The 24265-nt window shown below is 43.3% G+C and overlaps 1 long non-coding RNA gene across 2 annotated transcripts in view; it reads right to left on the reverse strand.

Moving 5' to 3' along the window:
* LOC147416398 (uncharacterized) overlaps nt 1-24265 on the reverse strand; it is a 111753-nt gene that overhangs the window by 7958 nt on the left and 79530 nt on the right. For both annotated transcript variants that reach the window (XR_015184137.1, XR_015184140.1), the window contains exons 4-6: nt 2440-2622; nt 1716-1898; nt 1257-1418 (exon numbers count right to left, since the gene is read on the reverse strand). This is a non-coding gene — a long non-coding RNA (uncharacterized LOC147416398). The remainder of the gene's footprint in view (nt 1-1256; nt 1419-1715; nt 1899-2439; nt 2623-24265) is intronic.

Consider the following 24265-nt stretch of genomic DNA (forward strand, 5'->3'; position numbering starts at 1 on the left):
AAGTCACCCCGCTCTCGAGCTCTTCTCCCAAGACCCGAAGGAAGCACTTAAGAAAAGGAAATCCAGTACAATGCTAAATCTTCCCCTTTTCTTAAAAAAAAAAAAATAAAATTTAAATCTCAGGGTTTATTTGTGGTTCTGTAGGCACGTGTGGTATACAACTGCCCCCTTGGTTGCTGTTTTGGAAAAGAGGGGGAAAAAATACCCGCACGTGTCTCACTCCAACTGCCGACTCAAGTGGGTTTGGGAATGCAAGGCATCCTGCTGTCACCCACCCAGGGAAGAAGAGCAGCAGTGCATTCCTCCCTTCGTGGTGGATGGTTAGGACACAGCACCAGCAATTCCTACAACTGGTGCCTGGGAGGAGACCCACCAGGAACGTGATAAATGCAATTAGCACTATTCTCCTTTCCCCATCTTCTAAGAATCTATGCATTCAAACCAATGTCCTGGAAATCCAAAAGCTACAGTACCATGTAGCAGCACCCTCTCTAAACAGGAGACACAGTGCTGGTAAAGCACTTAAGGAAAGTTAAACACCACCATCCTCATTTTTTTTGACAACTACGAATAAATAATGACTTGCTCAAGAAGCACCTCCTCCAAAAAATCCCTCCCAAAACCAGTGGCAGAGTTGACAGCAAATTCAGGGAGCGTGACTTCCAGACCTAGCTCCGTCAGCCGACGTGATTCCTTCTAGCCAATAATACGTCAATGATTTGGTTTTTTTTTGAGAAACCACTAATTGATAGCTTTTTTCCTTGGGATTTACAGAACCACTTAAAAATAACACCGTTTTTATTCCAGGCATATTTTAGGAAAAGTATCATTAGATTTAATTCCAGGGATGGTCATCCGATTTCCATGGGAAATTCAAGAACACCGAAGCCTTGTTCATTCATTGAACTATAACAGGAGAACTACAGCTTAGCTGTGACTCCAGGATGATACGATCCCAAAACTGGAGGGCTGGCCCATCCCCTTTGCTTAGTCCCAACGTTAGCAGAAGTTTGTAGGTTAAAGGTGAGAGGCAAGAGCAATTTCAAATTGGTTTTGTCAACCTGATCGACAAAGTTTCCCCCCTTATTTACAGACTCCTAAACGGCAGCAGGCCAGCTTGTGTTTCCTCTAAAAGCTGCTCCACTGAAAACATGAATATACCTTGCCACGTTCAAAAAGCTGTTACAGAGCTTTCTTTCAAACACATTTAGCAAGATACCATCTCAGCACTGAAAATGAGAAGTACATCCACTTACCAATGCATTATCAGGAGAAGCATCAGAAATAAAGTTTAGGTGTTATTCAGCAGTCAGCACCTCAGCACTTTCCTGGCACAAAGCAAATCCCACAGGCAGCAGGTACTAGAACCGTCTCTCCTTTGCTAGTCATACCCGTACGCTCACAGACGTCTTCCGAATCTGCCACCAACAAAAGAAACCACAGTAAGACTGCTTCCCTAACGCTTCATAACTGAGTCAGTAGGTCAACAATTTCTTCAGTTTAGGAGCCAGACCAATTCCCTTAAACACCCCCTTTTTTTTTTTTTTTTTTTTTCTGATGGAGAAGCCAACTGCCTCCTGCCAGTGGCAGCCCATCTACTTCCAGAACAGAACCAAACCGCTCCAAACCACCACCTCGTTTTGGCGCAGACACCCGTCCTGACGCAACTCCATTTTGTCTCTCACATCTGGGAAAAACCACAAGAAAATACTTACCATTGAAAGGGAGTCAGGAAACTGCTCCTTGTGCACCTTGCACGCTGCTGCCGGCTCTCAGCCCACGTTCTCGTTTCCCATCCCCGAGATGGGAGCGGTATGAAGAAGAGCACTTCATGTAATATCCCGGTCTGCCTTGTTCCATGCAAGCACAGAATACCCTGCGTGTGCATTTCAGGCGCACTGCTCGAACAAAGAGAAAGCTCTGAAGCTGCTATCCCTCTTCCCGATCCATGACTCAAAACGTCTGGTTGAAAATCGGTTTCGTAATAAACCCTTTAGTACCACCTACTCACATCACAGAGTGATTCTTGCAGCAAATGCACAGGAAATCACCAACGAGTGCCAATGGAGCTACTATTCCAAGAACTAGCTCTTTCGGTTATTCCTTCATCATTTGGAAACAGAGATGCTTTTACTTTCCCTATCGCACAGGATATGTATTTTTTTTTTTTTTAAGAAGAGCTTTTAACTATGATCCTGTAAAATACTTTGTTGATAAATCACCAGCTGAAAACTTGCCCACTGTAAAAAAAAAAAATAAAAAATTTCACAATACTCATTCCAGAAAAATACAGTAACTCCTTTCTGGAAATAAGTCACTCGACAAAAATCAGAAGAGCAGAATTAATTTTCAGAGACAGTTTGCATCCTGCAGAGCACACAAAGACGGTGTAGTCAGCCACGTGCCTTTCTGACCACCAACAGCAGACCCCTGACTCACCCAACCACAAGATGAGTCGCTATGAACGATTTCCTCTTCTTCCAACACTCCCCCGGGCTGCTCTGTGCCACCGGCATATCCTGAGCCTAATCCCGACTTTGATGGAAATTCCAAAACTCATCTCGCAAGGCTGTGGCCACCAGCTAACGATGCAGCCATCTGCCAGCTCCTGCTTTGAGTCACCTGTCAGCAATACAAAAGGAAATTACTCAGCAGCGAGCACGTGGAAGCCCACTGCTACAGGCTCTCGCGTACCCCTTACAGGAATACAAAATTCTGGAGCGCTCGAATCACTCTGAAGGAAAAGTGTTCTATTCTGTAGCACTCACATTCAAAAAGGTGAAACTTGGTTAAAATAGTTAAAAAAAAAAAAAATAGAAAAAAAGTGACAGGACCACAGACAGAGAGCATTTCGTCTGGGTTTTCTATTCCAGCGTCACTGAAGCTGCCGTGGAAGGGGGGGCAAAAAAAAGAAGACATTTCACAAACACTAGACCTTCACTGTGCGTGACAAGAAAAATAATTAAAACAACTGAGAGAACTAATCTGTGGCCGCTTAGGAAGTTAACTCTTCGAAGGAAGTGATTAAGTAAGAGAACAAAAGCAAAGTGTTATGTTTATCAAACAAGTAAACTTAACACACGAGAGGGCTTACTCATAGACGTGAAGACGAAGCACTGTCACAGCCATCCCCGCAGGCGCAGGTTCACATGGGGCTGGGATCTTATTGATTATTAAGCAGTTATTTCAAAGAAATAAATCTTTTAAGAAATACGAAGCGCTGCTTTGCCAAGATGCCGAACACCATCAGAAAGGCAGCCACAACGTCCTGTGCCTCTTCACGAAATTCCCTTGATCTAACTCCCATTCAGGGCAAAATGCACAAGGATTTTCCTGCGAAGACCTGATTAACCACTACAGTATTTCCACATTCAGTCCAGCAACAGTCATTTTTTTGTTTCATCACAAATGCTGCAGCTGACAAATTCAGCCCTCCGAAAAAAAGACTCCCAACTTCTCCCAAAAAGAGCAGGCGAACAGAAGACAGTTACTACACATGACACCTTGAATCTTCAGTAATTTCACAAAAATTAATTAATACCAGAGATTTAATTGTCTAACCTGCTTCTGCATGCAGAAAGAGCCAGACCTGGTGCCTCTACAGTGGGGGAGGGAGGCACTTCTTGTTCCTGTTTCGTACTTGACTTTTTTCCCCCTGCGCAGGAGATGATCTAATTATTCAACGTGTCAGTATATTGCTTCACCCTTTCTCGCGTGTCTCCTTATATTAACATATTTTAAGAATTCAGCTCATTAAGAAGCAGGCGAGGAACAAAACAGCAGATTATCCTTAAAAATCAATCACAAAGGCAGGAGTCTTTCCACGTTTTGTCCTGTACCTCTTCGAAACTCTACGGGAGCACGCAACCCACGAAGCCGAACGTACACTGGCAACAAAGCTCCCTAAACCCAGTCCTCACGCTGCTCAGACGTTAAGTGTACCTGCTCAAGACACAAGCCTGATCGATGAGCTCTGTGAAGGATTAATTCTGGGTCCTGCCCAATTAGGAAGGGAAAGAAACACCCAAATGACAGCCCTTTATTGTTCCCAAACACGCTGATGCTCAGCTGCAGGCACTATCGGTGAGAGGGGGCTGATGGATCTCATGTGTAATAACTGGCTATGAGTGATGCAAGCGAGGGATCGAACCACGTAAGGCTGCTACCGATCAACTTGAAATGGAGCTGAAAAACCCTGAAATCCAAATATAACGTGCATGGCAGCTGCATTTGCATACGCAGGATGCCAGCCGAAGTTTCCGAGCCTTTTTCTCAAATGCCTTTTTTACAGCAAAGAGCCATTCAATACCCAGCCCTTTCAGCAGATACGGATTTGAGAGATGCTCTTAGTGTTTTAAACCTTGACTTGAATTACTACAACAGGTTTGCTCATGAATTAGCTTGAGCAGAGGCCCCATGGCGTACATTAAAACCACTAGTTATCGGGAAACATTTCTTCAGCAAGTTTTGTGTATAATAGCAATGCCTATATATAAACCTGTTTACGGCTATTTCTAAAGAAAAGCCCGTTCTGAAGCAGCTCCTTTATTGTGATCGAACATGCTGGATTCATTCCCAGTCAAGGCTTATATAAGGCCTTCAAGGAAGTAGAAACTTACTGGGTACGAAATCAAGCCAGTATAGTAGTAGGTGCAACGGAATTATCCTGTTACACATTAAGTTTTACTAATAAAAGACCTGCATTGCAGTCAAAGTCAAATGCTGCATCCCACTGTACAAACAGTCAAATATTTCCTGCCATAAAAATCAAAACACACTCAGCCAAGGGAAAGACGACAGGTTAAAGCATTTGCTTTTTTTTTTTTTTTTTTGGTATAAAAACATCACATCACTCTCCTTAAAAGAAAAAACACATACTAGCTAAAACGGCTCTTCTTCATCGCTTGCCTCAGTCTGATTTAAATTTGGTTTAAAAAGAAAAACCCAAACACACAAATGCACATTCAAAAAAGACAGCCATTTTCAAATGCATGATGTAAACTTTCTCAGTGCTGGTTTTTTGGTTGCTTGCTTTTTGAGGATTTGGGTTTTTTATTTGTTTTGGTTTTTTTTTGTTTGTGTGTTTGTTTTTTTGTTTTTCCTGTTTTTTTTTTTTTTTGGTTTGTGTTTTTTGGTGGGTTTTTCTGTTTTTACAAGTATGTTGCTTGTGTTTTTGTTCTTCTGAACAAATCGCACCACTGGCAGGTACACCCACTTTTGTCTAATAAGTAACACACCTTTCTGAACTGTGGTCCGCCGTGTATCTACTATAGATTATTCCCGTGGCCTCTGTTCGGAGGGAGCACGCCCAGGTGTGCTTGCAGGGATGGTGACTCCAGAAACCCTTGCGAGGACGCAGCACAGCTAAGCCTGTACCTGGTCTGGTTCCCACAGAGTCACACAGGCCTCTGACACGGCTCCAGCAAGACCTACACTTCCCAGGACCACCAGATCCTGTCAAGCCACACCAAACCCAAACTCAGCCTTTAGGACCGAAAGCTGGGTATGTGACCAGGTCTTAAGCTCTCGTACTCAGCATAAAACCACCGAACTGGTAGACTGTAGCACCATGTGCTTTAAAATTTCAACAACAAAAAAACCCCGCTCAACCAAAAAATTCCCACTAAACAAAAACGAAAGGTTGTGAATAATGTCTTATGGTGGTCTTCACGCCGCAGGGGAGACCTGGTCTAAGCGCCATGCAGTGCTGGTGTAGGGAACCTGCCTGGGCTTAAAACACATCCCTATCTTCTGTGGGCTGGGAGGACAGCACAGCTCCCCGAGTGGGTGCGCTGAGCACACACAGACAGGCAGCGAGACAAAAATACTCACTCCAGTGTCATTTAGGTGTCTACATCCAAATAAATCAATAAGTCTCCACCTGATTAGCACATGCACTTTCCACAGCACTTCCGATAACGCCAGGGCTTTCTCCCCTCGGCCGTGTCCCACTTTGTGTCACCGCGCAGAGGCAGTTCAAGGACTAAACCAGGTGCAAACTAAACCTCCTCTTGCTTAAGATTAAAGTGTTAAGAGGACTGACCTTGTAGGTACCTCAGGCAAACCTTTCAGAGAGGTCCACAATATAGCACTGAGCTTCAGCACGAAGCACTGCACTATAATTTTCTTTGGAAAATACGGTCAGAGATGCTACTCACCCTTCTGCATCTTCCTATCGCTAAGTCTCTTACCTGTGAAGTGGGAGACATAGTCTGCTTTCTCCTTCTGCCTCCACGGCCTAGCAGCGTGCTGTAATTTGGATACTACACATTTATGAGCCGAGTGGTGACCTCTCACCCCTCTTTCTGAATCATGCCGCTGCTCACAAAGACATGAAAGATTCAGAGTGAGAGGATATGGAAGAGCAGCTTGACCCTTACCCTACAAAGAAAAGGAGTGCTCTGGGCATTTGGAAGTCTAGGTTTCGATTTCTTTTCTTAATCCTCTTTCTGCATTTTATCCAAGCTGTACAAGCAGACCTCAAGTTAGGACAGCTACACTTCTAGCATTCAATACTGGCACGCTTTTTTTCTTCCCGCTTAGCTTGCTGGCAATTCTTAGATATTTAACTCTTCTCATGCATTCTACACGCATCTTCTGTATTCTTTTAATTTACTGTAATTCCACTGTGGGCAAGTTCAGGATTTTTTAGATTTCGTTTCATGGGCTTGCACACAAACAGCATGCACAAAAGAAATCTGGAGCTGTAGGAGCTGATAGGAACGGCTGAATTCTGACCCTGGCACGAAAAGCATGACTTGAGGGGCATGTGAGGCAGTACCGAATTGCTCTCCTGACTTACTCTGGTAGCTACAACAGATGGAGCACATAATCCAATCCAAACAGCAAGCAAGTTCCTCGGTAATAAGAGAAAAAGGACGCAATGACCTCTAGGTAAAACTCCTAGGAACAGCAAGCACACATAAACATCAACCTGAGCAACTTTAATTCTGCGCCAGAGCTTGAACTGAAGATAACAACGAAGACAAACACCCCATACGGATTTAATTCAGACTGTAATTCACGGCACACACATGCCAAATTGTGGTATAAAACTCCTGCCTTTTAACACTCCTCATTCTAAGGGCTATTCTTATCTTGGTGATGAATGTAGGTTTTTAGAAAGATTTTTCGAGCCTTTTGCAATTTCGGTGCAGCCTTCTTTAAGAGAGAGGAAGCTGGAAGTACTTCAGGTTACTAGCTGGGGTGCAGTACGTCCTAGTACTATGATCTATGAACGCAGGGCATCTCATGACAGGGCTCCGTTGATGAATTGTTGCATGGCTACAGACAAGCATGTTATTGTTACCTCCCTCCCCCCTAAAGCAAGGGTGTTTAAACCTTAGGTTTATTTTGTTTGCAAAGTTGATTCAGATCCTTAAAACAGAGGCAACACCAGCATGAACTCTGTTTTCTTGGTATGAAGGTACAGACCTCTCAAATTTAGAAGATGACTATGAACTTCCCCGTTCCTCCTTATGGTTAACAACTCCTTGAAGAGCACTCAGAAAACCTGACAGGGTAGCAGGGGCCGTAAATACTCATTTTCTGCCCAAAGCAAGGGAGCATTTCAGAAATAATGAGTATTGGGGAGGAGGCTGGATTTTTGGGGGGGATTTCCTTTCTTTTGAGTGCTCTTAGTTTATACCACTAGATGGCACGTTTGAAACTCTTGGCATCTGGGTGAAATCACAGCCAAGTCTTCGCTCTGCATCACACCGTGCTTATCCTGCTAGCCTCGCCTGGGATGGAAAAGTACAGGTAAAACGATATCTCAAGAGCCAAAGAACCGAAATATGCGGACAACAGCGTGTAAGAATGCGCCCACGCAGGAAGGCAACGCAAGTCAGCGGGCTGAGAGCAGGACTGCTGGGGAGGCCTAAGCTCCAGCCCTTCTCACTGACCTTGGTGTGGCCTTAGGAAATCGCTTTACGGCTTGGGAGAGCATCTCCATCTGTGTGCTGGAGAGGGAGTCGAGACAAGAGGAAAATGGGAAAGGAGGGTTGAACCTCCGGAGGCATCCCACCGCCTTTCACGGAGAGCTGAGCACTGCTCCGCTCTCTGCAGATCCCCGAGAGCTCAAGAGACACGAAAACCATTCGCAACCTCTCCAACACCTCAGAGGGATGAACGGATGGGAGGGAGAGCATTCAGGGCGCAACCAAACCCCGGCGGAAGGTTTAGGCGATCCCCAGCGTCACGTTTTGCCATTGCGAGATCCAGCTTTTCCAACGGGGTCAAGCGCTTCGCATCCCACAGACCCAAGCGTTCCACGGCAGGGAAGTGAACACGCAGTAGCCCACGACCCAGAGTCAGCTTCAACAGGCAAGTCACCTCTTGTGCCGGACACGTTGCGGTGCGTACCTCGCTGTGCCCCGGCGTACTGGCCTTGGCAGGGATGCCAGGGTTTGGCAGCACCGCTTCCTTTAGGCTCCTGGCTTGTTCTCGCTGCCAGTTCCTTAATTTCACTGAACCCACTTTAGAAGTGCATTAGCACAAGCACGTATTCGCCCCAACTAACATTCCCTCAAAAAATAAGGACAAGTTGGTTCAGCACCAACGCAACGATCGCGGGCACTCAGAGACGGTACTTGTCACGGCATCGCACCCCGCATTCCCCGTGTGTGCAATTTCAATAGACGAGGATTAACGATTTACTATGAGCGCTTCAACACCTGACTCAGTCCTTGGAACAGGCACCCATGTCAATGGAAAAATAACTGTCAATTTGAACTGGAGAAGGAAAGACTTTTTTTTTTTTTGAGAGACCCAAGGGCGATGGCAAAAAAACACCATCTTCCCCCTTCCAAGAAAGAACAGCTCAGCCCCAACACGGCAGCAAAACAAAATGTGTTTTCCTTCCCTTATGCAGGATTTACCTTCACTGAAGGACCAAAACACGCTCCTCAGGCAGCACAGGAAAGCTCGCAGTAGCATCATCCATCCTAGACTGCTCTTCGGGAATTTTGCTCTTTCCTGACCTATCAGTCTGGCGCTACTTGTGTATTTACATATTCATGTTTACACAGTATCAACCTGCTAGGCAAATATTCCTCCAAATACACCAGAGGACATTTCTGTGTTGATGTCTCCAGACTCTGCCAACAAAGAGTCTGCAGACATCAACACACAGCAGTAGTATGCTGCTGAAATATTCCAGCAAGGCCTCTATTTTCAATGTACAAACAACTTAAGAGAAACTAATTCCAAACATAATGATGCAATAACCTCACCTGACTCTTTCCAGTCCCCTTGGGCCTGCACTTTGGATGCAGCTCTCACTCCTACGAGGACATGCCAATGCAGAGATGCCAGCAGTTGGGGGGGGGGGGGGGGGGGGGGGGGCACTACGGCAATTACCACAGTTTGAGCTCAGTTTTTTGGAGCTACCAAAAGGAATGGCTGTAGGCTGTCCCAAAATGCAGGTTTCCACTGGATGATGCTGAACCGTTTCCAAATATGCATCTACCATGTATTCTGACTACTTTTAAACGAGAACCACCACAAGTACGCCGACAGACAGGTTAACTTCTCAAAATAATTACAAACTCCAGTGCTAAATTTGGTGGGGAATAAAATGGCAGAGATCTATAAATTAAAATCCTTGGAATTCTGTTCCAGATTTTTCTTCTAGGCCAAAGAAAGCCCCAATACATTGTGTCCCAACCAGAAGCAAGGAGGAGATTTGACAAACGGGATTAATTTCACCTCTCTCTAAATACCTGCAGCATAGAAGTTGGTATGTGTGTCACAGGGAACCCCTTTATAGTCAGTGCAAAGAAACTGCCACTTCCATGACACGATTTGTCTGACTTAATCCAGACAGTTACTTGGGATGTCTTCCCAAGAAGAGAAGCTGGGAACATCGCAGCCCTGTCAGATGAGTAACAGTGGTATCAAGCCTCAAATGCTGCTTTAAGCTACTGTAGAAAGTGACACGGAAAACGGGAGGTTTTTTTGACAATGACTTACAGAGCAGCAGGCTTTTCTCTGTCGACTTAAGTGGAAAAACACGAGAGTTAACCGTTTTTGTTCAAGAATTCTCTTGCTCAAATTTGCAAACTAAATTTTGCAGCACTGGCCCAGTACGCAAGAGGTGGATAAAGAATTTGGGCAATGTGCAAAGTGAAAGTAACTGATTCATTTTCACTCAATAATTTCAAAGCAAACACAGTAACCTAAAGAGCAGAAAGTGGATTTCATCATGCAATACCCTTCTACTTTAATAAATGGATGTTCATGAGGAAGAAGGAATCACCTTGCGGTTAAGGGCAAGATGTTCACAGTGCACTACTAGTCTGGACTGTATTTCCCCACTCACGTTCACCAGTAAGTCTCCACCTCAATGCCACACATACTACGTTTACTACCTCAGATCTACATTTCTGGAAAGGACATGGTCACAGAAGGAGATCTTCTTGGGAGGAAGATGGAACAGGCGCTGCTGAAGTGGTTTCTCTAGTTTCTCAAGGGCTAAGCTCTCCCTGTACACAAAAGCTGACTGCAAAGAGGATGGATCCCAAGGACAATTACAAGGATGTGGCTATTAATAAGTAGAGTTGAAACTCGTGACGTTGCTCTGGCATCTGCAGCACTGCTTCATTTGATGTATCTTATCTGGAAACTCCCTGTCCAGTCAGCCTTGTTCTCGGCATAAGAGGAGTTAGCAGCAAGGGTTTCCTTAACCTCACTGCCTTTGCTGCTCTCCTCCTCAACAGACAACCACATGTATACAAACAGCTTTCTGAAGAGAACGGAGAGACCAAAGGGATCACTTCTGTGGAAATAACGTGAACTCCTAACGCTCGAGCACGTGTCCTGAGGCAGTGGGATGGGCCTGGCTATGCCCAGCTGCAATCTCTGAGCTGGACCTCGGCCCGCAAGAAGAGGCGATCCTGTAACACAGCACTGCTCCCCGTGCTAAGACTAACCTCAGGCACCACAGTAACTTTTATCACAGCAGAGGGTTTTTAATTTCAGAGCTCTATGCTGCTCATGCAGAATCAGACCTCGAAAATGTAATTCATACAGCTTTTAGTTCTCTTTTAATTATTTATCTCCCATCTACATAAACAGACCCACTCCCACCAACACTTGTAACTAAATTACTGTATTACAGTAGATTAGCAGCTTCTTCTGTAAAACTAGTGGTATACGACTGGCTGCCAGCAAAAGTCAACATCCTCGGTCAAAGAGCATCTAACAATTAAGATACTTCATTTATCTGCCACCAATGATGTCACCAAGAGCAAAGTACAACAACAGAACTGACAGCCAGGCGGGACAGAGCTTTTCTCAAGTATTGTTCGAGCGACAACCAAACAAACCCCTCATTGTTTATCTGCCTGTGGAAGTGGATGGCACACAAACAGCTACCTACGTGTTTCTCAACACATACTGGGAGATGCTCGGGCAAATTTATCACTGGAAAAGAAGAACGCATCCAACAGACTGCAAGCTGAATCATGTAAATTTGGGTAAAGAGAATCCCATTAAAGCAGCAAAATTAACGTTAAGCGTACCAGATGAAAGATTTCATTCCTAAAGCCAGCGCCGGAACAAAAATTCAAGCTACTTCGAAGATATTCAGGTCATTCAGACAATTATTTTAAAATGGCAGAGAAAGACAGTCTGATGATCCATGTACAGAAATCGGAGCCAGCAGCTCTGAATCATTCATAACAACACTTAGCAGCTCTATCATCTGCAGATCTCAAAGCTACTCCGCAAAATGGATATGAATCGCTGGCACCCAACTGTGGCTCCTCTGCAGTTGGCTGGCATCACACCGCTGCTCCAGGAGGCCTGGAGAGCACAAGGGTGCTTTCCAAACAGCAGGCACTAATTACAGCTTTTGTCCCTGTTTATCCACCTACCTACCTGCAACTCTAATTTAGCACTTCCCGTGGCTGACAGCGATGGCTGTATCCAGCCTCCCTCTGCACAAATGGAGAAGAAAGTGAAGTCTTCAGTCAATACTGGGATCTCTCTGACAAATCTCCCTTTTCAGAGGCCAAGCTGCTTGAAGGAGCTGTGTTTTATTCTGATCTCCTACAGCTGCGTGGACTTAGTGGACTCTCAGCACCTGCTATATCTGAGAGTGATCTTTCAAACCACCCTTGTGTCTGAGATTAACACAGGGCTCTGCTGAACCCACCTTTTCCATCCCTCCATCCCTGTGCTGTTTTACCCCAGTCACATTTATAGACTGAGGCCCTTAGACTGACTTTGCAAAAAAAAAAGAGGCTAATGCACAGAGAAAATAAGCAGTGTGCTGAAATAACAGAAAGACTCTCAAAGACAACAGCAGAGCCAGAGTGCTGGCTTTCCACCTGATCCACTCAGTGCTGCTACACCCGGTTTGAACATGTGTTTTGAGGTTGCAGATGACTCCTATAAACTGTCTGTGCCCCAACGCCCCCCTGTGTAACAGCAGTAGCTGTTTCACAGGGCAGTAGTGGAGGTCTGAAGGGATATTTGCCTTTTAATGGCAGAACACCTTGTAACAACGCTGCATTTGCTATTATCCATCACTGTTTCTGCAACTACCTACAGCACGGTCAGAAATACAAGCAGCTCTAACTATGGGGCAGGTACCTGTTTCCACGCCGTTTCAACAACGCTCCCTTTAGCCAGCCCCGCGCTTGTTGCACCTATGTGCCAAATAACAAGGGTATCAACTGTTGGGATCAACTGTCCATGGAAGAGCAGAAGTATTGCACGCTGAAACCTAAAGCAAATGTAAACCCCGCTGTCCTGTGGATGAAACTCCAGGATAGGACACGTTTCCCTGAACTACGAGTTCTATGTAGAGATGTAATTAAAAGAAAGAAAAAAACAACGAAACAAAAACCTCAAGGAAAAAAAGCTGCTACCAAAACCTTGTCTATATATTTCTGCTGGCTACAGAAGTCTCAGACAATAGGAGTTTAAGTCTCAGACACTAGAAGTTTAAGTCTCTTCTGCACTGTTCATCCCCCAGTCAGTTTTGCTACGTGTTAAAGGTCCAACTTAGACCAACACCTCAGAATGTTTTTTAATGAAGGCTTGATTCGCAGCCCATTTTTACTAGCTACCACTACAATTAGGGGATGATTAAAACCTTACATTCTCTTAGCTGCACCCTTTTACCTCTATTTGACTCCACAACTAAGTCATAATCCAGAGTTTTAGGTATCCTCTTTCCACACCAGCAATGGGATGACAGAAAGAGAAGCAGAATTCCTCTGCAGGTTGATCCTGAGTTAGGAGGGGCAAAGATTTTGTTAAAATTCAAAAATGACTGAGATTACACAGGAAAATACGGACTAAATCCATTGGGATAAATGGGATTATACCTCGTAAATCTGTTTTTGGAAGCAGGGTCCTCATTTTTATGTAAAACTTTGTACCTAACCTCCTGAGAGTGTTCTCCAACATAGTAGTTGCCTTGTAACCGTGTGTGTTTGAGATGCTTCTCCCAGTAATGCAAACATCATATAATGAAGCCACAATAACTTCAAAGGAAGAGACTGCTCAGGGCAAAGCTGAAAAACGTTTCTTGTCACCCAGACAAATTTTTATGAACTTGCTCAAGCAGAATCATTTTTAATATCACCTTCTCCAGGCGTGCCTTCAAAGAGAAGCGAAGCTGCTTCCCCTCGACACGAAGCTGCAGAGAAAACCATTTCCTGGTCAAGCCCAGCTTGTGCCAAGACTCTACTTGGCCGAGCCGCAGTGCCAAGTAGTGCCGAGAACTGCAACTCACAGCAAGGACCGATTTTAACAAGCACAACTTCCTGCTTTTCAAGGGGCTTATCTGAAATCCTCTTCTTCCACGTTTGCTGAATAGTTCTAAGATTCACCACCTATTTCTTTCCTTCAGTAAGTGCACCCACGTCCCTCCGCTGGCCTCAGCTGATACCCAGGAATCTCCTGTCCTCCTTAGCTCCATTAGTTAACACAAGAAGTTCAGTCTCCCACTTCTTTCCCCAGTCCACCATTTTCATCACATTATTTCCCTTTCACTACCATTTCAGTTCAGCAATAGTGGTCCTCAGCCTTCACTAGAAATACTCAGACTTTTTGAAGTCAGTCCACTATGTCTAAATATGAAGTCAAGAACTCTATTTTTTTTAGAAGGCAAATAAACTTTGGATAATTATTTTATTGTTTTTCTTTCAGTTCACAGAGGAATTCCAAAAAGAAATGCTACTAAAAATTAAGGCCCCAATACACAACGTCTTAATTTCACGTGGATTACTGACATGCCTGAAATGCTTTGCTAGGTGAGGACCTATCAGGAGATCCGTAATGCTTCCAGCAATCCCAGTGCAGTCCAGCTGAGTCCAGTACAAAACACATCTCTGCTGAAAAGAGGGAACTCGTGTGTCCTCCTGCCATTCACACTCTCCCAGCCCTGCACCAACTCTAGCACTCAGCTGGCAGCAAATCCTGCCCCCAGCGCAGGGTCCAAGCCTGGGCTGAGGATGAAGACGGGGCGACGGCAGTATGGACTTGGGCCTGGTTAAGGGGACAGCAAAGAAACAGCCTAAGCAGCCAGAAAAAAGAAAAGTCATGAAGGGAACAGAGAAATACAGCCGTGACCAGACGAGCTACAGTCTGTCCGGAAGAGGGCAGCGACAGAAAGCAAGCTTGTCCTACAACCACCAGCCCACAGCAGAACGTACAACCTTGCCTAGACAGAGGACTATACACCACCACCATATTAAAAGGTTAAAAAAGGAAAAGAAAGCCATTAAAAATGCACTGAAGTATACATTTCTCCAACAAGGTTCATTAGTGACACCCACTGATGTTGAAAAGAAACAGGCAGAACACACATCCAGTTTAAAGTGGTCATTCGAATCCCAGCAGTCTCACACCATCGGGCTCCTTGAGCTGCAGGGAACTGACTCTTGAGCTGTAATCACAGTCTCAGCAATGGGTCACAATAATGAAATAGCTTACAAGTTAAAGGCATACTTGTTAAGTGATAAAAATCAATACAAGGATGACCAGTTAAAAAGTTCATTACTGGTGTGTCCGATCTTCCCTTCACTCTCATCACCCAAAAAACACACATCTGCTTTTGAAAAGTATTACTTCTAATGACAAATGTGACTCAACAATTTTGATAGCACTGACTGGTAGCCTTCATTCTGCCAGGCACTTTTTCACTACAATGACTTAAAATTTTTTTTTTTTTCAAAAATCACAAATCCTTTAAAAATTTTATTTCCAGCAATGTTACCAGGTAAATGCCAGAGACAGCTGATCCTACTCTGAGCAGGAGGCTGGACTGGAGACCTCCTGAGGTCCCTTCCAACCTAAATTGTTCTATGATCCCATGATGCAAGTGTCATGTTACAAAAATCCATGCAGGCTTGTTCATGTTTTTTGGGTTTCATGAAAAAGAAAAAAAAAAAAAAAGGCAACTTCTTTGCTGCCAAAAGGTACAGAATTGGGTGGCAGCAAAAAAAGGACCTAGCAACTTTCTTTATACTGGTAATGCTTCAGACTTGTCTATACTTCTCTGAAATTATTTTCATCTTGGGATCTGAAAATTCCCTGTGCCCCACTTGTTCCATTTCATAATACCATTTACGCTCACATGTCTGTAAGCAAATTCACTCTGGCACAGTCAGCAACACCTTATTTACTTCCCTGTGAATTCCTCTTTGCAAAGAGTAAGGATACAGAGCAATCAGGCGAGTACTACTAAAGAAAGGTTACCCAAAAAAGGCAGTATGTTCTTTATTTACTATCCACATTTGAGTGTTTAAGTATGAGGGAAAATTTGACTACGTACTTCCTCCCAACCGCACTGCTCTTTGTAAGTCATCATATTCCCCAGAGTTTTAGTGCAGAGTTTTGGTCAGCCCCAATTCTTTTTTCACCCAATTTTGTTTTAGCCCCTACTTCAGCCTCCTCCAGCCCACACACTTACATGTACACTTGTTAACGGTTACTGCATTGTACATGTAACTCAATGAATCTGCTTTATGTCTTCTAAAGCTGGCAGTCCTTTGAAAACTAGTCCCCTTTCCCACCTTACTCTACATGAGCAGAGACAGATCTTCAACTCTTTGGTAAGTTTTTCCAACTGAGCCCAGGGATTTCATTCCCAGTACAGTGAGCACGTTGGCTATCTCATCCAGAGCTCTCCACCAGTCCTTCCGTATCTGACAGCCGTTCTCCAGGGCAATAAAAGGTTACGGTACAGAAGGTCTCTCCCAGGTTTCAACATGCAAGTATTCAAGAATGAAGATTCAGGACTGAGAAGGTACGTAAATGAAAGACACAGGAATCATTAGCGTTAATTTCTGGGACAAAGGTACTGCACTCTGCAAGGAAGGACAGAATTTCACTCTGGAAGGACTGGCAGCGAAATGCATTTTGTTTTCCCTCTCTCCCTTGCAGAGTTCGTGTAATCCAGGGAATTCTGCATCTGCGACGGAAGATTTGAGAAGTATTCTGCACGAGAAGCTTCCAGCTGGTTCAGGTAGGATCTTCAGATTTAAAATCAAGTAGTAGATTCAAAATTCAACCAAACCCCGGCAGTCAAATGCATAGGTAACTAAAAGATTATACAAATTTCCTGTACTAAAATCCCACTGAATGCTCTTTTCATCGTAAAAAGGGGATTAGCAGCATATAAACAATTTATATAAGGAGACTTTAACCATTTTATTGTCATGTGCCATTTAGCATTTGCAGAGGATCCGATTATAAAACTTTTACTTAGTTTTCCATGAGTCACCCTCTGAATAACATGTTTTGATTTACCTAACAGCAAGAACTCTTGGTAGGAGGCTGCTTGACTAAATGTGGTCATCCAGGCCTACCATCGCATTGCTGCTGGATGCAAATTCTGTACAGAAAAAGGAAATTTTGCTCACTGAACACTAACCAATTGTTCAATCTCACCTAGCTTTGAAGAAGTTAATACGGCGACTTAGATTTTGGCTGCAATGATACTAAAGGCTAGTGTCTCAAAAACAATCCGGCAATGTTTGGATCGATCGCAAGTGATACTGAATACTTAAAGCTATCTCGAAAGAAAAGCCAGTCAAACTTCTGGACCATGAAGCAGGAGAAAGGAACTCCTGATACAATATAATACAGTCAACTCTCAAATATGTCTGATAACAGGAAGCTGGGGTAACCTAGTTAATGAAAAACCATCAATAACAATACTATTCTTTGCAAAGCCAGCTCCTGGCATCTTTGGGTGGTTTTATTAGCTTGGCCATGGCACTGCAGAAAGGCACCGATCCAGCCCGGGTCCCAAAGCAACGCGGTTCCTCTAACCCAGCACTTCAGCCTCGAGGGTTTGTACAGAGCAGTTTATGTGTCTTTGCACAGCACTCTACAAAGCCTCCACCATCAGGGTGGTTTAGTCCAGAGTCAATACCACTGTTCTGCTCCTTGGCCACAGTAAAGTCACCACCCGAACGGTCTGCTCAGACGAGGACGTCACAGACCTGACTACACACATCAGACCACTTTAGCTCCAACAGCAGTAAACTCCGGTTGGCATCCTAGGGGCTGGGGTTATTCTTGCAGTGCATCAGCTTTAGATCTTCATGGGAAGAGTGGTGTTCGAGGGCAAGATCATTGCGGGGAGAAATAATTCTTCCAGCAAGCAAGAAACTGTCTGTTCAAAGAAGTAGAGAGGGGGGGAAAAAAAAAGCAGATGCTGACAGGGAAGAAAAAAGCCACTTTCATCCTCATGAGAGCAGCGCACTCCAAGGACTGCAGGTCCTAGTACACAGTGCTACGTAAGTACAAAGTACAGAACCACACGTGTGCCAGACAAACAGCAGCAGCCCTCAAACAATCCAAGAGCTCAATGCCCATTCTCCTGAAGACACAATACAGGTAAAATTTCCACCTATTTAATTTTCTTCCGATGACTAGTGCTGTTCCAAACACCAGTAACTTGCATGAGACCTCTCAGAGCAGCAAAACCCAGGCTGTTGACAAAGGTGGAATATACAACAATACACCACTACTCTAAAGAAGTACATACAGGGGTGGAAAGTCAGTAAACAAAACAAAAATAAAATGCAGATGGTATGTAGCTAAAGCAAATTGTATGGTTCACTGCATACCTAGCAGGCCAAGAAGGAAGGGAAATTCCTTCTCAGGGTTTACATGAACAATGAGTTTCCCTGAAAACTCCAGGAGGCCGTTCCCAGCTCCTCCGCTGGCACCATTAATAGGAAAAGCAAATGCTGGAAAGGTTGTTTCAGTTCAATCTCAGTACCGGTGAACTCCAGTGTAGATCAATGTGACCTCTTGCTTCGGAGCGGCATTGCTGTTACAGCACGTACAGCATGCAGTGCTTCTTTTTAAAGGAAAATACAGCTGTTGATAGGCCACCGTGCTCAAACTGATGTCCCAGCAGTCACACAGGTCTGATCAAACCAAGTTCAACATGTTGCTGCTCAATCCCGCGCTTAGGATACCGGTCAAACTCTCCTCCATTTTAAGACAAAGCATGAAAAAGACGCAACTCGTAACCGTGCAACTGCAGGTAAGGGGTGAATGCAGCAACCCAGGTATTATAAATATAAAAATCAGCAAGCGCTGCAGCCACCTTTATCAGAGTTGTGAATAAAATGCACACTTTGGGATATGGCTGTCACCCCATTTGCTAGCAAGCTTTTGACAAGTGGGCATGCAAATACAAATGAATGTGCCTCTGAAATGCTTCATTAAAATAGGCTCAAGAATTCATCAAGAAACTCTTTAAAATCTTCTAAAACCAGTGGCACAGGGCACCATAACATCTACTGTCAAAAAAACCCCAAACTGTGGCTCCTCTGCCACGTTGTTTCTATTGCATTAAAATGTCAGTAATGGTTAAAATGTGAAAAATAGGAAAGTCTCACCAATTCAAACCAAACCGCAAACCACTTTGTAAGATCATGGAATTCTACAAGTTAACAGACAAATGAACAAACATGCACACCAATAAAACTGCACAAGAAGAAACATGCCAGCTTCTATTTATTTTCATTTGCTGTGTTCTGCAGTTCAGGAAAAAAGGTCTGTAGCAGTCGAGTTTTGTTAACGCTGGAGGTAAATTTTGGAAGTTTTCATTAAAGAATAATTTTTTTTTTTTCAAAATGGCTTCGATTCAAAGCATGGATGTGAATGGAAAAAGTGACAAAAACGTTTCAGAACCTGAAAATAGGGAAGACTGGAACAAACATGAAGTCATCTATGGATAATGCTCTCCAAATATAAATTCCTGCGCTCAGTCTTTTGGTAATACTTTGATGTGTGCTGTGGTTAAAGAGCAAGTTGAAAGAAAGGACAAAAAAGAGGTAGTCGCATGTATGTGCAAACTCATTATTGCAAATTTCTAGTTCAGATATAAAAGCTGGTCTGAAACACTGGCACGAATTTTTACAGAAGTTTCCATCTCATGTTTTCATACGGGTTTTGAATCACTAAAGAATTTCTGATCCTGGAAACAATTCCAAATATTAACCTCGTTTTACTGACAACAGGCACACAAAGTATGTACCAGGCATGACCTAGCAAGCCAGGGAGAAAGACTGGAGCAGAAAACTCTCTGCTCTTCTTGTGTCCACTTTTTTGGCATACGTGAGGACAATCCTTCCTCCCTTAATCCCTTGGAAACTGATGGCAAAAATACAAATATCTGAAAATTCACTGACTTAAAACACCAACTGAAATAGAGTCAGAAGAGACAATATGACCTTGTTTATCTACAGTACACTGCATCTCTAGTCAGCTTCTTACATCCAGTAAGTGTATGTTAGCACATTTACAGCTTTTGAGCTAAGAGGCTGAAATCCAACCTTTAAATAGCTGCCTTGCTTGTCAAATCCAGAGAAATAGACACTAAAAAAAAAAAAAAAAATACATAAAATACATGCAGTTAATCACTGAACACAAATGCCACGATAGCAAACCCATCTGTGAGATTTTTTTTTTTTTATCTTGGGCTGGTCACTGAAGGTATCAGAGTCCTACTGACACTGGACAACTGGTTGCTCATTTAACTGAATTTTCTGAATTAATAAACCAGCAGAAATGCAATATACTGCTGCACAATTTTAATTAAAAATAAACAAATAATCTTATTCAGCTGATGGCAATGACTACACTGCACATAAAGTCTTCTTGTTCTTCAGCCAACCTAGTTCTAAGCTCTAATCAACTTGCAACTCAACAGAAGCAACTGCAGGATTGGCGTGAGCTGCTACAGGAATACAGTTTAACTATCAATTGTAACTAATCACGTATTGTTTATCAAATCTTTACAGTCACTTGGAAGAATTCCTAGCTGTAGCAGTTCTCAATTCTTACAGAGTATGTTTAATACAACAGCAGTAATGAATGAATTAGGTTTCATTCACATAGTGCGAAGAAAGTAGAGGGAAGTAGGTATTATTAATCCTAATTTTCCAGATGGGAAACTGCAGCACAGAAGAATGCAATGACAAGCCCAAGATCACAGGCAGAGAACTTAAAGGTTCTGATGTAAATTTTCCCTGCCCAATACAGCTGACCGCCGTTCTCGAAAGCCCTCAAGACTGACAAACATACAGCTTTCACTGAGAACTTCAGAAAAATCCACATTTTCAGAGGCAAACCGACCCATATTTCAACCATAAAAACTAACGCAGACATTAGAAGCCATACTTACATATACGAGTAAGCACCTAGCAGTGTTTTTTAAATCCAGGACACGTAACCAGAGGGTCCTTCCTTCTTGGTGTCTCTTTAAAACTCGCTACCTTGCCCTTTCCCATAAAGCCATCGCTTCCTCTTACCCCTTGCAGACACACACAGCCTGTCTGTAGGCGCTGCGCAAGCAAGACGACGGAAGACTTGCTAGGATTAACGCTCTGGGAATGTTTCACGTGAGGAATACAGAAATAATCCCAATAAGATTTCTGGAAGAGTTCCAGAAGTGGCTATCTAAGGTAATATTAGCAAAATCTAAAGGATTTCCGTTTGTCCTTCCTTCCTCCCCCCATGCAAAAACCCTGCAAAGGCATTAAGCAGCATAAAATTACTGTGTGATATTTCAGAGGCATTCTTAACACTGCTGCTTCAGCCACCAGCCAAACAAAACCTTCCTGTCCCCGTTAACATACCACTCGTCTCCTAACTGTAACAACCTACACTTGCAGCCAGGGACCAGCAACGCTTCTCCTGAGTTCTGAGAACGATCCTCTCAGACCTAAACGCTGCCAGTCCCGCATTTTCAGTTTGCGGCGAATTAACAATAAAAGCACCAGAAGTCCTACACTCCTGAAATGACTTACTAAAAATACCTTATCCCGCCAGAGAAAATGGCAACAAGAAGTTGCTCATCAGTTTACAGTAACGTACTTTCCCCAACACACGAGGTGCTGGCGATACCAACAGTACAGAGAGAGAGGTTCATCTTGGTACACGCGGATGATTAAAACAAAAACCCATTATAGACTAAATTTTGGCTGCAAATATGCTGATGTCTGCTGGAAGCAGCTCTGCAGCCTCCTGTGGAGAGAGTCATGATTTTCACCTGTGTAACCTGGATCTGCATCTGAAACCCCATTCCTCTACTGAAAAAGGAAAGTTACTGGAAAAGGAGGTCGCTGAGATCACTAGAAACCTACCCATCAGGCAGCCGTATACACACTTAAAGTAGTTAAAATAACAATTCTGATAAAAATATAAGCACTTTTCCTGATAGAATTAAAACACTATTAAAAGGAAAGAGACACACAGAGAATTACCTCCATTCTTGCTGAAAGACACGTAGTCAGAACAAGACAAACTGCATGCTTCGAGCCGTTAATAAAAAGAAGAGCAAGCGAATGAATAGCTTTCGGACGAATCCAAATAGTTTTTGTTTCTCTGCTGCAGTTTCACCACTCCCACAGGGTAATTTCTATGTTCACTTTATAACGAAAGCAAAGTACAGGTCAGACCAAGAAAGGGAGGAGACCAAAAAAACTCCACTATATTAGTCAAAGTTTGTCATTCTTGCTTTCTTGTTTTCAAATGGGGGAAACAGGGCTGGAGTGACAGAAGGGGGATTCAGAGGGGTGTTCTGCTTATGCTTAATAAACCAGAAGTTCGGCTCATCTGCATTTTATACGATCTGATTGGTAAAAGCAGGAAGCAAAAAAACCTTTCAAGTGTGTGATTTATGGAAAGATTATCACATGACTAAAAAGCACAGAACAAGAAGGGCCAAATTCAGCCTTCATTTACATCGATGTAGATCTCACATCTCTCTATTGCCTTTGACAGATTTATTCCACTCAGAGTAAAATATCTGGTCTCCGTAAAGACATAAAGCAGTTTTAAAAATCAGAATTAAGCCTCTGCTTTTCAAATACAGAAATTGCTTCAGGTCTGTTCAATGCAGACTTTCTGTACTGGACAAGAACCACAGGATCCATCATTTTTAGGGTATTTTAAAATACTTTTCTGCTACCTCTCCTCTGTCACTGTCTCCAAACAATCCAGCTGCCCATTGCCGATCTACACACTCTTGTGTACTTAAGACACTCCTATGAATGCTTTAGAATCTATTGTAAAAAAATCATAAGGCCCAACAGTCTGCAAGTGCATTGAAAACTCTCTCTGGCATTTCATAAAGGAAGATCATGGAAGTGTACACTCCCTTTATTATTTGGGGACCAAGATACGAGGATGTAACATTCAGCAACGTACGGAGATTTTTGTTCAGACGAGAATGAGGAACAGTAATGCTCTGGTTTTTGCTCCGTTTCCAGCAATTAAGTCTACATTTCCATGAAAAGCTAGCACATTAGATGAGCTACAGGCCATTTCTTCCCTGTCTCATGCATGGACTTTTAGACTGAGAGAGAAAAGTGTTGGAGGTGAAAGAAAACTAAAGAGGAATGTTTACTAGGATGCCACTTGATAGTTAAGGAAAAATGGGAAGTAATAAAGGGATAAGAAACCAAGAGCAAACACTACGGAAGACAGTGAAACAGAACTATCCCAGCAGAGGTGGTTGGTGTTTTTTTCAGCGACGGCCTCAAAGCACTGCTGTCCCTTGAGCTGCTCGCTCAGATGGCAGAAGGTTAAAAGCACTGAGGAAAACCTGAATCATCTGACCTAAAAATGGAAAAGAGACAGGAAAAAAAAAAAAAAAAGACTTTGTGGTACAAGCTTACTTTTAACACGATGCCCTTCTTTAAATACTGAAGGACTCTACTCCCTTTTGACAAACACTTGGTAGAACACATTTAATGTGTGCAGACAGCAGAACCGTAACGGCGATTCATTTTATTAGCCTAGAGTCAGAACCCTCATCTGTATTTCACACACTGCAGCAGCAACCTATTAATCAACTGGGTGAATTTTATACATGGGGTTTTGTGATACTATCACGGTACTTCAGCAGAATGTAACTTTGTTATGTTTAAAAACGACATGTAGATCCAGTTATGACACTGGTATCTAATAAAAAAAAAAGTAGTGAAATATTAAAAAGCCAATTATCAGGGATTTCCCTGTGTTGTCTGAACAGTAAGGCCCAGCCTGAAGAGAACACGAGGCAGGCTGCAACTAAACAGCTGAGCAATAATGTACGTAGTTGAAAATATGGCTGGCGGTCCATAAAGCATTTTTTGATAGTCTTTAAATACCAGATCCTCAGGTATTTTCCTGTACTTCAAAACTGTCAGATCTGTCTCCAGCATGCGTGGCAGCAACCCCACGAAAGATTCATAACAAGATAAAAACAAATAAAAATAAAACCAACCCAAAAGTAACTGTTTATCATACTGTCCAGGAAGTGGTTCTGTTTGAGAAATCCTGAACAAAAGTGAGTGCTGGTTTACAAACTGTCTTCACTGGAGTAACTCAGGTATCCTTAACCATTTGCAGGGACGAGGATACAGCATTCATGCATACCAAACACCTTCTGGCAGACTTTGTGTTCATACAACAGTGACTAGATTACTGGTGAGTTAGCTGCTATCAGGACTGGGGTTCTCTTACTCAGCTACAAGTGCCAAAAACCACACACAAGCTCACTTTTAACTATATTCTTGAGCAGCTGTCAAAAAGAGCCAACTGCTGATGGTGGATCTTGTTAAATTCCTTAGGAATAAGTATTTACACGAACATCAGAGAGAGAGAAACAGCTTTGCAGGTCAGCATGACAGTGCAGCAGACTTCGGAATTCCCTTAGGCAAAAGCTACGTTCTCCAACTGGGATGCAGAGTCTCCTAAAAAGAGATCTTAGCATGAAAAGTCGCAAACCTGTTTC

The sequence above is a fragment of the Leptosomus discolor genome, chromosome 1 (assembly GCF_034619465.1).
Source record: "Leptosomus discolor isolate bLepDis1 chromosome 1, bLepDis1.hap2, whole genome shotgun sequence".
Lineage (NCBI taxonomy): Eukaryota > Metazoa > Chordata > Aves > Leptosomiformes > Leptosomidae > Leptosomus > Leptosomus discolor.